This window comes from Lathamus discolor, chromosome 3, assembly GCF_037157495.1.
Source record: "Lathamus discolor isolate bLatDis1 chromosome 3, bLatDis1.hap1, whole genome shotgun sequence".
NCBI lineage: Eukaryota > Metazoa > Chordata > Aves > Psittaciformes > Psittacidae > Lathamus > Lathamus discolor.
In genome coordinates this window covers 69,551,932-69,569,491 of record NC_088886.1, presented here as the reverse complement: position 1 = coordinate 69,569,491, position 17,560 = coordinate 69,551,932, and positions in this window count along the sequence as shown.

Genomic DNA, 17,560 nt, shown 5'->3' with positions numbered 1-17,560 from the left:
TTACTCCTCACTTTATCTCTTAAAAGTGCATTTGAATCCAACGTTTCTTCTGCCCTCTGTCGTTTCAAGAGCAGCCGTGACAGTCGAGCACGAGCGCTTGGACTCTGCTCCCACAGCCGAAGAGCCAGCAGGGTAAGCTCCGGCTGGGCATCTTCAGCACGCAGTCAGCTTTGCAACTGTGAAACATATATTGCTGTCGCTCCTCTCTTTCCTACCTCAAAGACCACTTGAATCCAAAATCTCTGTGCCATTCTCTGCTGTGCAGCAGCAGAGAGAGTAGAGCAGGAACGTTTAGACTCTGCCAAAAGAGCAGAAGTGCCAGAACAAAATGTTCCTGCTGATCATCTTCAGCGCACAGCGAGCTTTGCAACTCTGAAACACACATTGCAGTCAGTCCCCCCTTGCCTGCCTGAAAGACCAATTGAATCCAACATCTCTGTGCCCGCTCTCTGCTGAGCAGCAACAGAGACAGAAGAGCAGGAACGTTTAGACTGTGCTAAAACAGCAGAAGAGCCATGCAAAAAAGCTCCTGCTGATCATCTACAGCACACAGTCACCTTTGCAACTGTGACACAAACATTGCTGTCTCTTTTCACTGTTTCTCCTAAAAGTTCACTTGAATCCAACAGCTCTGTTTCCAGCTCTCTGCTGCGAGCAGCACAGTGGTTAGAGCAGGAATGTGTGGAATCTAAGAGAGTGGAAGGGACCGTCCAGAAAGCTGCTGTTGCGCTTCTTCACCACACACTGAACTTTACAACTGTGACACACACATTGTTGTCACTCCTCACCTTATCTCCTAAAAGTGCATTTGAATCCAGCGTTTCTGGTGCCCTGTGTCGTTTCAAGAGCAGCCGTGACAGGTGAACACGAGCGCTTGGACTCTGCTCCCACAGCCGAAGGGCCAGGAGGGGGAGCTCCGGCTGGGCATCTTCAGGACAGAGTGAGCTTTCAAACTGTGTCACACACTTTGCTGTCACCCCTCACTTTCCTACCTGAAAGTCCAATTGAATCCAACATCTCCTGTGCCTGCTCTTTGTGAGCAGCAGCAGAATATTGCACTTACGTCTGGACTCTGCTGAAACAGCAGAAGAGACAGTCCAGAAAGTTCCCACTGATCATCTTCAGCACACAGTGAGCTTAGCAACTCTGGCGCACACATTACTGTCACTCGTCACTTTATCTCCTAAAAGTCCATTTGAATGCAACCTCTCCACTGCCCGCTCTCTCTGAGCAGCAGCAGAGTAGAGCAGGAACGTTTAGACTGTGCTAAAACAGAAGAAGAGCCGGGCCCAAAACATTCTCCTGATAATCTGCAGCGCACAGCGAGCTTTGCAACTCTGAAACACGCATTGCTGCCACTCCTCCCTTTCCTGCCTGAAAGACCAATTGAATCCAACATGTCTGTGCCCGCTCTCAGCTGAGCAGCAACAGAGACAGTAGAGCAGGAACGTTTAGACTGTGCTAAAACAGCAGAAGAGCCATACAAAAAAGCTCCTGCTGATCATCTATAGCACACAGTCTCCTTTGCAACTGTGACACAAACATTGCTGTCACTTTTCACTGTTTCTCCTAAAAGTTCACTTGAACCCAACAACTCTGTTTCCAGCTCTCTGCTGTGAGCAGCACAGTGAGTAGAGCAGGAATGTGTGGAATCAAAGAGAGTGGAAGAGACAGTCCAGTAAGATGCTGTTGTGCTTCTATACCACACACTGAACTTTACAACTGTGACACATACATTGTTGTTACTCCTCACTTTATCTCTTAAAAGTGCATTTGAATCCAACGTTTCTTCTGCCCTCTGTCGTTTCAAGAGCAGCCGTGACAGGCGAGCACGAGCGCTTGGACTCTGCTCCCACAGCCGAAGAGCCAGCAGGGTAAGCTCCGGCTGGGCATCTTCAGCACGCAGTCAGCTTTGCAACTGTGAAACATATATTGCTGTCGCTCCTCTCTTTCCTACCTCAAAGACCACTTGAATCCAAAATCTCTGTGCCATTCTCTGCTGTGCAGCAGCAGAGAGAGTAGAGCAGGAACGTTTAGACTCTGCCAAAAGAGCAGAAGTGCCAGAACAAAATGTTCCTGCTGATCATCTTCAGCGCACAGCGAGCTTTGAACTCTGAAACACACATTGCAGTCAGTCCCCCCTTGCCTGCCTGAAAGACCAATTGAATCCAACATCTCTGTGCCCGCTCTCTGCTGAGCAGCAACAGAGACAGAAGAGCAGGAACGTTTAGACTGTGCTAAAACAGCAGAAGAGCCATGCAAAAAAGCTCCTGCTGATCATCTACAGCACACAGTCACCTTTGCAACTGTGACACAAACATTGCTGTCTCTTTTCACTGTTTCTCCTAAAAGTTCACTTCAATCCAACAGCTCTGTTTCCAGCTCTCTGCTGCGAGCAGCACAGTGGTTAGAGCAGGAATGTGTGGAATCTAAGAGAGTGGAAGAGACCGTCCAGAAAGCTGCTGTTGCGCTTCTTCACCACACACTGAACTTTACAACTGTGACACACACATTGTTGTCACTCCTCACCTTATCTCCTAAAAGTGCATTTGAATCCAGCGTTTCTGGTGCCCTGTGTCGTTTCAAGAGCAGCCGTGACAGGTGAACACGAGCGCTTGGACTCTACTCCCACAGCCGAAGGGCCAGGAGGGGGAGCTCCGGCTGAGCATCTTCAGGACAGAGTGAGCTTTCAAACTGTGTCACACACTTTGCTGTCACCCCTCACTTTCCTACCTGAAAGTCCAATTGAATCCAACATCTCCTGTGCCTGCTCTTTGTGAGCAGCAGCAGAATATTGCACTTACGTCTGGACTCTGCTGAAACAGCAGAAGAGACAGTCCAGAAAGTTCCCACTGATCATCTTCAGCACACAGTGAGCTTAGCAACTGTGGCGCACACATTACTGTCACTCGTCACTTTATCTCCTAAAAGTCCATTTGAATGCAACCTCTCCACTGCCCGCTCTCTCTGAGCAGCAGCAGAGTAGAGCAGGAACGTTTAGACTGTGCTAAAACAGAAGAAGAGCCGGGCCCAAAACATTCTCCTGATAATCTGCAGCACACAGCGAGCTTTGCAACTCTGAAACACGCATTGCTGCCACTCCTCCCTTTCCTGCCTGAAAGACCAATTGAATCCAACATGTCTGTGCCCGCTCTCAGCTGAGCAGCAACAGAGACAGTAGAGCAGGAACGTTTAGACTGTGCTAAAACAGCAGAAGAGCCATGCAAAAAAGCTCCTGCTGATCATCTATAGCACACAGTCTCCTTTGCAACTGTGACACAAACATTGCTGTCACTTTTCACTGTTTCTCCTAAAAGTTCACTTGAATCCAACAACTCTGTTTCCAGCTCTCTGCTGTGAGCAGCACATTGAGTAGAGCAGGAATGTGTGGAATCAAAGAGAGTGGAAGAGACAGTCCAGTAAGATGCTGTTGTGCTTCTATACCACACACTGAACTTTACAACTGTGACACATACATTGTTGTTACTCCTCACTTTATCTCTTAAAAGTGCATTTGAATCCAACGTTTCTTCTGCCCTCTGTCGTTTCAAGAGCAGCCGTGACAGGCGAGCACGAGCGCTTGGACTCTGCTCCCACAGCCGAAGAGCCAGCAGGGTAAGCTCCGGCTGGGCATCTTCAGCACGCAGTCAGCTTTGCAACTGTGAAACATATATTGCTGTCGCTCCTCTCTTTCCTACCTCAAAGACCACTTGAATCCAAAATCTCTGTGCCATTCTCTGCTGTGCAGCAGCAGAGAGAGTAGAGCAGGAACGTTTAGACTCTGCTAAAAGAGCAGAAGTGCCAGAACAAAATGTTCCTGCTGATCATCTTCAGCGCACAGCGAGCTTAGCAACTCTGAAACACACATTGCAGTCAGTCCCCCCTTGCCTGCCTGAAAGACCAATTGAATCCAACATCTCTGTGCCCGCTCTCTGCTGAGCAGCAACAGAGACAGAAGAGCAGGAACGTTTAGACTGTGCTAAAACAGCAGAAGAGCCATGCAAAAAAGCTCCTGCTGATCATCTACAGCACACAGTCACCTTTGCAACTGTGACACAAACATTGCTGTCTCTTTTCACTGTTTCTCCTAAAAGTTCACTTGAATCCAACAGCTCTGTTTCCAGCTCTCTGCTGCGAGCAGCACAGTGGTTAGAGCAGGAATGTGTGGAATCTAAGAGAGTGGAAGAGACCGTCCAGAAAGCTGCTGTTGCGCTTCTTCACCACACACTGAACTTTACAACTGTGACACACACATTGTCACTCCTCACCTTATCTCCTAAAAGTGCATTTGAATCCAGCGTTTCTGGTGCCCTGTGTCGTTTCAAGAGCAGCCGTGACAGGTGAACACGAGCGCTTGGACTCTGCTCCCACAGCCGAAGGGCCAGGAGGGGGAGCTCCGGCTGGGCATCTTCAGGACAGAGTGAGCTTTCAAACTGTGTCACACACTTTGCTGTCACCCCTCACTTTCCTACCTGAAAGTCCAATTGAATCCAACATCTCCTGTGCCTGCTCTTTGTGAGCAGCAGCAGAATATTGCACTTACGTCTGGACTCTGCTGAAACAGCAGAAGAGACAGTCCAGAAAGTTCCCACTGATCATCTTCAGCACACAGTGAGCTTAGCAACTGTGGCGCACACATTACTGTCACTCGTCACTTTATCTCCTAAAAGTCCATTTGAATGCAACCTCTCCACTGCCCGCTCTCTCTGAGCAGCAGCAGAGTAGAGCAGGAACGTTTAGACTGTGCTAAAACAGAAGAAGAGCCGGGCCCAAAACATTCTCCTGATAATCTGCAGCACACAGCGAGCTTTGCAACTCTGAAACACGCATTGCTGCCACTCCTCCCTTTCCTGCCTGAAAGACCAATTGAATCCAACATGTCTGTGCCCGCTCTCAGCTGAGCAGCAACAGAGACAGTAGAGCAGGAACGTTTAGACTGTGCTAAAACAGCAGAAGAGCCATGCAAAAAAGCTCCTGCTGATCATCTATAGCACACAGTCTCCTTTTCAACTGTGACACAAACATTGCTGTCACTTTTCACTGTTTCTCCTAAAAGTTCACTTGAATCCAACAACTCTGTTTCCACCTCTCTGCAGTGAGCAGCACATTGAGTAGAGCAGGAATGTGTGGAATCTAAGAGAGTGGAAGAGACAGTCCAGTAAGCTGCTGTTGTGCTTCTATACCACACACTGAACTTTGCAACTGTGACACACACATTGTTGTTACTCCTCACTTTATCTCTTAAAAGTGCATTTGAATCCAACGTTTCTTCTGCCCTCTGTCGTTTCAAGAGCAGCCGTGACAGGCGAGCAGGAGCGCTTGGACTCTGCTCCCACAGCCGAAGAGCCAGCAGGGGAAGCTCCGGCTGGGCATCTTCAGCACGCAGTCAGCTTTGCAACTGTGAAACATATATTGCTGTCGCTCCTCTCTTTCCTACCTCAAAGACCACTTGAATCCAAAATCTCTGTGCCATTCTCTGCTGTGCAGCAGCAGAGAGAGTAGAGCAGGAACGTTTAGACTCTGCTAAAAGAGCAGAAGTGCCAGAACAAAATGTTCCTGCTGATCATCTTCAGCACACAGCGAGCTTTGCAACTCTGAAACACACATTGCAGTCAGTCCCCCCTTGCCTGCCTGAAAGACCAATTGAATCCAACATCTCTGTGCCCGCTCTCTGCTGAGCAGCAACAGAGACAGAAGAGCAGGAACGTTTAGACTGTGCTAAAACAGCAGAAGAGCCATGCAAAAAAGCTCCTGCTGATCATCTACAGCACACAGTCACCTTTGAAACTGTGACACAAACATTGCTGTCTCTTTTCACTGTTTCTCCTAAAAGTTCACTTCAATACAACAGCTCTGTTTCCAGCTCTCTGCTGCGAGCAGCACAGTGGTTAGAGCAGGAATGTGTGGAATCTAAGAGAGTGGAAGAGACCGTCCAGAAAGCTGCTGTTGCGCTTCTTCACCACACACTGAACTTTACAACTGTGACACACACATTGTTGTCACTCCTCACCTTATCTCCTAAAAGTGCATTTGAATCCAGCGTTTCTGGTGCCCTGTGTTGTTTCAAGAGCAGCCGTGACAGGTGAACACGAGCGCTTGGACTCTGCTCTCACAGCCGAAGGGCCAGGAGGGGGAGCTCCGGCTGGGCATCTTCAGGACAGAGTGAGCTTTCAAACTGTGTCACACACTTTGCTGTCACCCCTCACTTTCCTACCTGAAAGTCCAATTGAATCCAACATCTCCTGTGCCTGCTCTTTGTGAGCAGCAGCAGAATATTGCACTTACGTCTGGACTCTGCTGAAACAGCAGAAGAGACAGTCCAGAAAGTTCCCACTGATCATCTTCAGCACACAGTGAGCTTAGCAACTGTGGCGCACACAGTACTGTCACTCGTCACTTTATCTCCTAAAAGTCCATTTGAATGCAACCTCTCCACTGCCCGCTCTCTCTGAGCAGCAGCAGAGTAGAGCAGGAACGTTTAGACTGTGCTAAAACAGAAGAAGAGCCGGGCCCAAAACATTCTCCTGATAATCTGCAGCACACAGCGAGCTTTGCAACTCTGAAACACGCATTGCTGCCACTCCTCCCTTTCCTGCCTGAAAGACCAATTGAATCCAACATGTCTGTGCCCGCTCTCAGCTGAGCAGCAACAGAGACAGTAGAGCAGGAACGTTTAGACTGTGCTAAAACAGCAGAAGAGCCATGCAAAAAAGCTCCTGCTGATCATCTATAGCACACAGTCTCCTTTGCAACTGTGACACAAACATTGCTGTCACTTTTCACTGTTTCTCCTAAAAGTTCACTTGAATCCAACAACTCTGTTTCCACCTCTCTGCAGTGAGCAGCACATTGAGTAGAGCAGGAATGTGTGGAATCTAAGAGAGTGGAAGAGACAGTCCAGTAAGCTGCTGTTGTGCTTCTATACCACACACTGAACTTTGCAACTGTGACACACACATTGTTGTTACTCCTCACTTTATCTCTTAAAAGTGCATTTGAATCCAACGTTTCTTCTGCCCTCTGTCGTTTCAAGAGCAGCCGTGACAGGCGAGCAGGAGCGCTTGGACTCTGCTCCCACAGCCGAAGAGCCAGCAGGGTAAGCTCCGGCTGGGCATCTTCAGCACGCAGTCAGCTTTGCAACTGTGAAACATATATTGCTGTCGCTCCTCTCTTTCCTACCTCAAAGACCACTTGAATCCAAAATCTCTGTGCCATTCTCTGCTGTGCAGCAGCAGAGAGAGTAGAGCAGGAACGTTTAGACTCTGCTAAAAGAGCAGAAGTGCCAGAACAAAATGTTCCTGCTGATCATCTTCAGCGCACAGCGAGCTTTGCAACTCTGAAACACACATTGCAGTCAGTCCCCCCTTGCCTGCCTGAAAGACCAATTGAATCCAACATCTCTGTGCCCGCTCTCTGCTGAGCAGCAACAGAGACAGAAGAGCAGGAACGTTTAGACTGTGCTAAAACAGCAGAAGAGCCGTGCAAAAAAGCTCCTGCTGATCATCTACAGCACACAGTCACCTTTGCAACTGTGACACAAACATTGCTGTCTCTTTTCACTGTTTCTCCTAAAAGTTCACTTGAATCCAACAGCTCTGTTTCCAGCTCTCTGCTGCGAGCAGCACAGTGGTTAGAGCAGGAATGTGTGGAATCTAAGAGAGTGGAAGAGACCGTCCAGAAAGCTGCTGTTGCGCTTCTTCACCACACACTGAACTTTACAACTGTGACACACACATTGTTGTCACTCCTCACCTTATCTCCTAAAAGTGCATTTGAATCCAGCGTTTCTGGTGCCCTGTGTCGTTTCAAGAGCAGCCGTGACAGGTGAACACGAGCGCTTGGACTCTGCTCCCACAGCCGAAGGGCCAGGAGGGGGAGCACCGGCTGGGCATCTTCAGGACAGAGTGAGCTTTCAAACTGTGTCACACACTTTGCTGTCACCCCTCACTTTCCTACCTGAAAGTCCAATTGAATCCAACATCTCCTGTGCCTGCTCTTTGTGAGCAGCAGCAGAATATTGCACTTACGTCTGGACTCTGCTGAAACAGCAGAAGAGACAGTCCAGAAAGTTCCCACTGATCATCTTCAGCACACAGTGAGCTTAGCAACTGTGGCGCACACATTACTGTCACTCGTCACTTTATCTCCTAAAAGTCCATTTGAATGCAACCTCTCCACTGCCCGCTCTCTCTGAGCAGCAGCAGAGTAGAGCAGGAACGTTTAGACTGTGCTAAAACAGAAGAAGAGCCGGGCCCAAAACATTCTCCTGATAATCTGCAGCACACAGCGAGCTTTGCAACTCTGAAACACGCATTGCTGCCACTCCTCCCTTTCCTGCCTGAAAGACCAATTGAATCCAACATGTCTGTGCCCGCTCTCAGCTGAGCAGCAACAGAGACAGTAGAGCAGGAACGTTTAGACTGTGCTAAAACAGCAGAAGAGCCATGCAAAAAAGCTCCTGCTGATCATCTATAGCACACAGTCTCCTTTGCAACTGTGACACAAACATTGCTGTCACTTTTCACTGTTTCTCCTAAAAGTTCACTTGAATCCAACAACTCTGTTTCCACCTCTCTGCAGTGAGCAGCACATTGAGTAGAGCAGGAATGTGTGGAATCTAAGAGAGTGGAAGAGACAGTCCAGTAAGCTGCTGTTGTGCTTCTATACCACACACTGAACTTTGCAACTGTGACACACACATTGTTGTTACTCCTCACTTTATCTCTTAAAAGTGCATTTGAATCCAACGTTTCTTCTGCCCTCTGTCGTTTCAAGAGCAGCCGTGACAGGCGAGCACGAGCGCTTGGACTCTGCTCCCACAGCCGAAGAGCCAGCAGGGTAAGCTCCGGCTGGGCATCTTCAGCACGCAGTCAGCTTTGCAACTGTGAAACATATATTGCTGTCGCTCCTCTCTTTCCTACCTCAAAGACCACTTGAATCCAAAATCTCTGTGCCATTCTCTGCTGTGCAGCAGCAGAGAGAGTAGAGCAGGAACGTTTAGACTCTGCTAAAAGAGCAGAAGTGCCAGAACAAAATGTTCCTGCTGATCATCTTCAGCGCACAGCGAGCTTTGCAACTCTGAAACACACATTGCAGTCAGTCCCCCCTTGCCTGCCTGAAAGACCAATTGAATCCAACATCTCTGTGCCCGCTCTCTGCTGAGCAGCAACAGAGACAGAAGAGCAGGAACGTTTAGACTGTGCTAAAACAGCAGAAGAGCCGTGCAAAAAAGCTCCTGCTGATCATCTACAGCACACAGTCACCTTTGCAACTGTGACACAAACATTGCTGTCTCTTTTCACTGTTTCTCCTAAAAGTTCACTTGAATCCAACAGCTCTGTTTCCAGCTCTCTGCTGCGAGCAGCACAGTGGTTAGAGCAGGAATGTGTGGAATCTAAGAGAGTGGAAGAGACCGTCCAGAAAGCTGCTGTTGCGCTTCTTCACCACACACTGAACTTTACAACTGTGACACACACATTGTTGTCACTCCTCACCTTATCTCCTAAAAGTGCATTTGAATCCAGCGTTTCTGGTGCCCTGTGTCGTTTCAAGAGCAGCCGTGACAGGTGAACACGAGCGCTTGGACTCTGCTCCCACAGCCGAAGGGCCAGGAGGGGGAGCTCCGGCTGGGCATCTTCAGGACAGAGTGAGCTTTCAAACTGTGTCACACACTTTGCTGTCACCCCTCACTTTCCTACCTGAAAGTCCAATTGAATCCAACATCTCCTGTGCCTGCTCTTTGTGAGCAGCAGCAGAATATTGCACTTACGTCTGGACTCTGCTGAAACAGCAGAAGAGACAGTCCAGAAAGTTCCCACTGATCATCTTCAGCACACAGTGAGCTTAGCAACTGTGGCGCACACAGTACTGTCACTCGTCACTTTATCTCCTAAAAGTCCATTTGAATGCAACCTCTCCACTGCCCGCTCTCTCTGAGCAGCAGCAGAGTAGAGCAGGAACGTTTAGACTGTGCTAAAACAGAAGAAGAGCCGGGCCCAAAACATTCTCCTGATAATCTGCAGCACACAGCGAGCTTTGCAACTCTGAAACACGCATTGCTGCCACTCCTCCCTTTCCTGCCTGAAAGACCAACTGAATCCAACATGTCTGTGCCCGCTCTCAGCTGAGCAGCAACAGAGACAGTAGAGCAGGAACGTTTAGACTGTGCTAAAACAGCAGAAGAGCCATGCAAAAAAGCTCCTGCTGATCATCTATAGCACACAGTCTCCTTTGCAACTGTGACACAAACATTGCTGTCACTTTTCACTGTTTCTCCTAAAAGTTCACTTGAATCCAACAACTCTGTTTCCAGCTCTCTGCTGTGAGCAGCACATTGAGTAGAGCAGGAATGTGTGGAATCAAAGAGAGTGGAAGAGACAGTCCAGTAAGCTGCTGTTGTGCTTCTATACCACACGCTGAACTTTACAACTGTGACACACACATTGTTGTTACTCCTCACTTTATCTCTTAAAAGTGCATTTGAATCCAACGTTTCTTCTGCCCTCTGTCGTTTCAAGAGCAGCCGTGACAGGCGAGCACGAGCGCTTGGACTCTGCTCCCACAGCCGAAGAGCCAGCAGGGTAAGCTCCGGCTGGGCACCTTCAGCACGCAGTCAGCTTTGCAACTGTGAAACATATATTGCTGTCGCTCCTCTCTTTCCTACCTCAAAGACCACTTGAATCCAAAATCTCTGTGCCATTCTCTGCTGTGCAGCAGCAGAGTAGAGCAGGAACGTTTAGACTCTGCTAAAAGAGCAGAAGTGCCAGAACAAAATGTTCCTGCTGATCATCTTCAGCGCACAGCGAGCTTTGCAACTCTGAAACACACATTGCAGTCAGTCCCCCCTTGCCTGCCTGAAAGACCAATTGAATCCAACATCTCTGTGCCCGCTCTCAGCTGAGCAGCAACAGAGACAGTAGAGCAGGAACGTTTAGACTGTGCTAAAACAGCAGAAGAGCCATGCAAAAAAGCTCCTGCTGATCATCTACAGCACACAGTCACCTTTGCAACTGTGACACAAACATTGCTGTCTCTTTTCACTGTTTCTCCTAAAAGTTCACTTGAATCCAACAGCTCTGTTTCCAGCTCTCTGCTGCGAGCAGCACAGTGGTTAGAGCAGGAATGTGTGGAATCTAAGAGAGTGGAAGAGACCGTCCAGAAAGCTGCTGTTGCGCTTCTTCACCACACACTGAACTTTACAACTGTGACACACACATTGTTGTCACTCCTCACCTTATCTCCTAAAAGTGCATTTGAATCCAGCGTTTCTGGTGCCCTGTGTCGTTTCAAGAGCAGCCGTGACAGGTGAACACGAGCGCTTGGACTCTGCTCCCACAGCCGAAGGGCCAGGAGGGGGAGCTCCGGCTGGGCATCTTCAGGACAGAGTGAGCTTTCAAACTGTGTCACACACTTTGCTGTCACCCCTCACTTTCCTACCTGAAAGTCCAATTGAATCCAACATCTCCTGTGCCTGCTCTTTGTGAGCAGCAGCAGAATATTGCACTTACGTCTGGACTCTGCTGAAACAGCAGAAGAGACAGTCCAGAAAGTTCCCACTGATCATCTTCAGCACACAGTGAGCTTAGCAACTGTGGCGCACACAGTACTGTCACTCGTCACTTTATCTCCTAAAAGTCCATTTGAATGCAACCTCTCCACTGCCCGCTCTCTCTGAGCAGCAGCAGAGTAGAGCAGGAACGTTTAGACTGTGCTAAAACAGAAGAAGAGCCGGGCCCAAAACATTCTCCTGATAATCTGCAGCACACAGCGAGCTTTGCAACTCTGAAACACGCATTGCTGCCACTCCTCCCTTTCCTGCCTGAAAGACCAATTGAATCCAACATGTCTGTGCCCGCTCTCAGCTGAGCAGCAACAGAGACAGTAGAGCAGGAACGTTTAGACTGTGCTAAAACAGCAGAAGAGCCATGCAAAAAAGCTCCTGCTGATCATCTATAGCACACAGTCTCCTTTGCAACTGTGACACAAACATTGCTGTCACTTTTCACTGTTTCTCCTAAAAGTTCACTTGAATCCAACAACTCTGTTTCCAGCTCTCTGCTGTGAGCAGCACATTGAGTAGAGCAGGAATGTGTGGAATCAAAGAGAGTGGAAGAGACAGTCCAGTAAGCTGCTGTTGTGCTTCTATACCACACGCTGAACTTTACAACTGTGACACACACATTGTTGTTACTCCTCACTTTATCTCTTAAAAGTGCATTTGAATCCAACGTTTCTTCTGCCCTCTGTCGTTTCAAGAGCAGCCGTGACAGGCGAGCACGAGCGCTTGGACTCTGCTCCCACAGCCGAAGAGCCAGCAGGGTAAGCTCCGGCTGGGCACCTTCAGCACGCAGTCAGCTTTGCAACTGTGAAACATATATTGCTGTCGCTCCTCTCTTTCCTACCTCAAAGACCACTTGAATCCAAAATCTCTGTGCCATTCTCTGCTGTGCAGCAGCAGAGAGAGTAGAGCAGGAACGTTTAGACTCTGCTAAAAGAGCAGAAGTGCCAGAACAAAATGTTCCTGCTGATCATCTTCAGCGCACAGCGAGCTTTGCAACTCTGAAACACACATTGCAGTCAGTCCCCCCTTGCCTGCCTGAAAGACCAATTGAATCCAACATCTCTGTGCCCGCTCTCTGCTGAGCAGCAACAGAGACAGAAGAGCAGGAACGTTTAGACTGTGCTAAAACAGCAGAAGAGCCGTGCAAAAAAGCTCCTGCTGATCATCTACAGCACACAGTCACCTTTGCAACTGTGACACAAACATTGCTGTCTCTTTTCACTGTTTCTCCTAAAAGTTCACTTGAATCCAACAGCTCTGTTTCCAGCTCTCTGCTGCGAGCAGCACAGTGGTTAGAGCAGGAATGTGTGGAATCTAAGAGAGTGGAAGAGACCGTCCAGAAAGCTGCTGTTGCGCTTCTTCACCACACACTGAACTTTACAACTGTGACACACACATTGTTGTCACTCCTCACCTTATCTCCTAAAAGTGCATTTGAATCCAGCGTTTCTGGTGCCCTGTGTCGTTTCAAGAGCAGCCGTGACAGGTGAACACGAGCGCTTGGACTCTGCTCCCACAGCCGAAGGGCCAGGAGGGGGAGCTCCGGCTGGGCATCTTCAGGACAGAGTGAGCTTTCAAACTGTGTCACACACTTTGCTGTCACCCCTCACTTTCCTACCTGAAAGTCCAATTGAATCCAACATCTCCTGTGCCTGCTCTTTGTGAGCAGCAGCAGAATATTGCACTTACGTCTGGACTCTGCTGAAACAGCAGAAGAGACAGTCCAGAAAGTTCCCACTGATCATCTTCAGCACACAGTGAGCTTAGCAACTCTGGCGCACACAGTACTGTCACTCGTCACTTTATCTCCTAAAAGTCCATTTGAATGCAACCTCTCCACTGCCCGCTCTCTCTGAGCAGCAGCAGAGTAGAGCAGGAACGTTTAGACTGTGCTAAAACAGAAGAAGAGCCGGGCCCAAAACATTCTCCTGATAATCTGCAGCACACAGCGAGCTTTGCAACTCTGAAACACGCATTGCTGCCACTCCTCCCTTTCCTGCCTGAAAGACCAATTGAATCCAACATGTCTGTGCCCGCTCTCAGCTGAGCAGCAACAGAGACAGTAGAGCAGGAACGTTTAGACTGTGCTAAAACAGCAGAAGAGCCATGCAAAAAAGCTCCTGCTGATCATCTATAGCACACAGTCTCCTTTGCAACTGTGACACAAACATTGCTGTCACTTTTCACTGTTTCTCCTAAAAGTTCACTTGAATCCAACAACTCTGTTTCCAGCTCTCTGCTGTGAGCAGCACATTGAGTAGAGCAGGAATGTGTGGAATCAAAGAGAGTGGAAGAGACAGTCCAGTAAGCTGCTGTTGTGCTTCTATACCACACGCTGAACTTTACAACTGTGACACACACATTGTTGTTACTCCTCACTTTATCTCTTAAAAGTGCATTTGAATCCAACGTTTCTTCTGCCCTCTCTCGTTTCAAGAGCAGCCGTGACAGGCGAGCACGAGCGCTTGGACTCTGCTCCCACAGCCGAAGAGCCAGCAGGGTAAGCTCCGGCTGGGCACCTTCAGCACGCAGTCAGCTTTGCAACTGTGAAACATATATTGCTGTCGCTCCTCTCTTTCCTACCTCAAAGACCACTTGAATCCAAAATCTCTGTGCCATTCTCTGCTGTGCAGCAGCAGAGTAGAGCAGGAACGTTTAGACTCTGCTAAAAGAGCAGAAGTGCCAGAACAAAATGTTCCTGCTGATCATCTTCAGCGCACAGCGAGCTTTGCAACTCTGAAACACACATTGCAGTCAGTCCCCCCTTGCCTGCCTGAAAGACCAATTGAATCCAACATCTCTGTGCCCGCTCTCAGCTGAGCAGCAACAGAGACAGTAGAGCAGGAACGTTTAGACTGTGCTAAAACAGCAGAAGAGCCATGCAAAAAAGCTCCTGCTGATCATCTACAGCACACAGTCACCTTTGCAACTGTGACACAAACATTGCTGTCTCTTTTCACTGTTTCTCCTAAAAGTTCACTTGAATCCAACAGCTCTGTTTCCAGCTCTCTGCTGCGAGCAGCACAGTGGTTAGAGCAGGAATGTGTGGAATCTAAGAGAGTGGAAGAGACCGTCCAGAAAGCTGCTGTTGCGCTTCTTCACCACACACTGAACTTTACAACTGTGACACACACATTGTTGTCACTCCTCACCTTATCTCCTAAAAGTGCATTTGAATCCAGCGTTTCTGGTGCCCTGTGTCGTTTCAAGAGCAGCCGTGACAGGTGAACACGAGCGCTTGGACTCTGCTCCCACAGCCGAAGGGCCAGGAGGGGGAGCTCCGGCTGGGCATCTTCAGGACAGAGTGAGCTTTCAAACTGTGTCACACACTTTGCTGTCACCCCTCACTTTCCTACCTGAAAGTCCAATTGAATCCAACATCTCCTGTGCCTGCTCTTTGTGAGCAGCAGCAGAATATTGCACTTACGTCTGGACTCTGCTGAAACAGCAGAAGAGACAGTCCAGAAAGTTCCCACTGATCATCTTCAGCACACAGTGAGCTTAGCAACTCTGGCGCACACAGTACTGTCACTCGTCACTTTATCTCCTAAAAGTCCATTTGAATGCAACCTCTCCACTGCCCGCTCTCTCTGAGCAGCAGCAGAGTAGAGCAGGAACGTTTAGACTGTGCTAAAACAGAAGAAGAGCCGGGCCCAAAACATTCTCCTGATAATCTGCAGCACACAGCGAGCTTTGCAACTCTGAAACACGCATTGCTGCCACTCCTCCCTTTCCTGCCTGAAAGACCAATTGAATCCAACATGTCTGTGCCCGCTCTCAGCTGAGCAGCAACAGAGACAGTAGAGCAGGAACGTTTAGACTGTGCTAAAACAGCAGAAGAGCCATGCAAAAAAGCTCCTGCTGATCATCTATAGCACACAGTCTCCTTTGCAACTGTGACACAAACATTGCTGTCACTTTTCACTGTTTCTCCTAAAAGTTCACTTGAATCCAACAACTCTGTTTCCAGCTCTCTGCTGTGAGCAGCACATTGAGTAGAGCAGGAATGTGTGGAATCAAAGAGAGTGGAAGAGACAGTCCAGTAAGCTGCTGTTGTGCTTCTATACCACACGCTGAACTTTACAACTGTGACACACACATTGTTGTTACTCCTCACTTTATCTCTTAAAAGTGCATTTGAATCCAACGTTTCTTCTGCCCTCTGTTGTTTCAAGAGCAGCCGTGACAGGCGAGCACGAGCGCTTGGACTCTGCTCCCACAGCCGAAGAGCCAGCAGGGTAAGCTCCGGCTGGGCACCTTCAGCACGCAGTCAGCTTTGCAACTGTGAAACATATATTGCTGTCGCTCCTCTCTTTCCTACCTCAAAGACCACTTGAATCCAAAATCTCTGTGCCATTCTCTGCTGTGCAGCAGCAGAGTAGAGCAGGAACGTTTAGACTCTGCTAAAAGAGCAGAAGTGCCAGAACAAAATGTTCCTGCTGATCATCTTCAGCGCACAGCGAGCTTTGCAACTCTGAAACACACATTGCAGTCAGTCCCCCCTTGCCTGCCTGAAAGACCAATTGAATCCAACATCTCTGTGCCCGCTCTCAGCTGATCAGCAACAGAGACAGTAGAGCAGGAACGTTTAGACTGTGCTAAAACAGCAGAAGAGCCATGCAAAAAAGCTCCTGCTGATCATCTACAGCACACAGTCACCTTTGCAACTGTGACACAAACATTGCTGTCTCTTTTCACTGTTTCTCCTAAAAGTTCACTTGAATCCAACAGCTCTGTTTCCAGCTCTCTGCTGCGAGCAGCACAGTGGTTAGAGCAGGAATGTGTGGAATCTAAGAGAGTGGAAGAGACCGTCCAGAAAGCTGCTGTTGCGCTTCTTCACCACACACTGAACTTTACAACTGTGACACACACATTGTTGTCACTCCTCACCTTATCTCCTAAAAGTGCATTTGAATCCAGCGTTTCTGGTGCCCTGTGTCGTTTCAAGAGCAGCCGTGACAGGTGAACACGAGCGCTTGGACTCTGCTCCCACAGCCGAAGGGCCAGGAGGGGGAGCTCCGGCTGGGCATCTTCAGGACAGAGTGAGCTTTCAAACTGTGTCACACACTTTGCTGTCACCCCTCACTTTCCTACCTGAAAGTCCAATTGAATCCAACATCTCCTGTGCCTGCTCTTTGTGAGCAGCAGCAGAATATTGCACTTACGTCTGGACTCTGCTGAAACAGCAGAAGAGACAGTCCAGAAAGTTCCCACTGATCATCTTCAGCACACAGTGAGCTTAGCAACTGTGGCGCACACAGTACTGTCACTCGTCACTTTATCTCCTAAAAGTCCATTTGAATGCAACCTCTCCACTGCCCGCTCTCTCTGAGCAGCAGCAGAGTAGAGCAGGAACGTTTAGACTGTGCTAAAACAGAAGAAGAGCCGGGACCAAAACATTCTCCTGATAATCTGCAGCACACAGCGAGCTTTGCAACTCTGAAACACGCATTGCTGCCACTCCTCCCTTTCCTGCCTGAAAGACCAATTGAATCCAACATGTCTGTGCCCGCTCTCAGCTGAGCAGCAACAGAGACAGTAGAGCAGGAACGTTTAGACTGTGCTAAAACAGCAGAAGAGCCATGCAAAAAAGCTCCTGCTGATCATCTATAGCACACAGTCTCCTTTGCAACTGTGACACAAACATTGCTGTCACTTTTCACTGTTTCTCCTAAAAGTTCACTTGAATCCAACAACTCTGTTTCCAGCTCTCTGCTGTGAGCAGCACATTGAGTAGAGCAGGAATGTGTGGAATCAAAGAGAGTGGAAGAGACAGTCCAGTAAGATGCTGTTGTGCTTCTATACCACACACTGAACTTTACAACTGTGACACATACATTGTTGTTACTCCTCACTTTATCTCTTAAAAGTGCATTTGAATCCAACGTTTCTTCTGCCCTCTGTCGTTTCAAGAGCAGCCGTGACAGGCGAGCACGAGCGCTTGGACTCTGCTCCCACAGCCGAAGAGCCAGCAGGGTAAGCTCCGGCTGGGCATCTTCA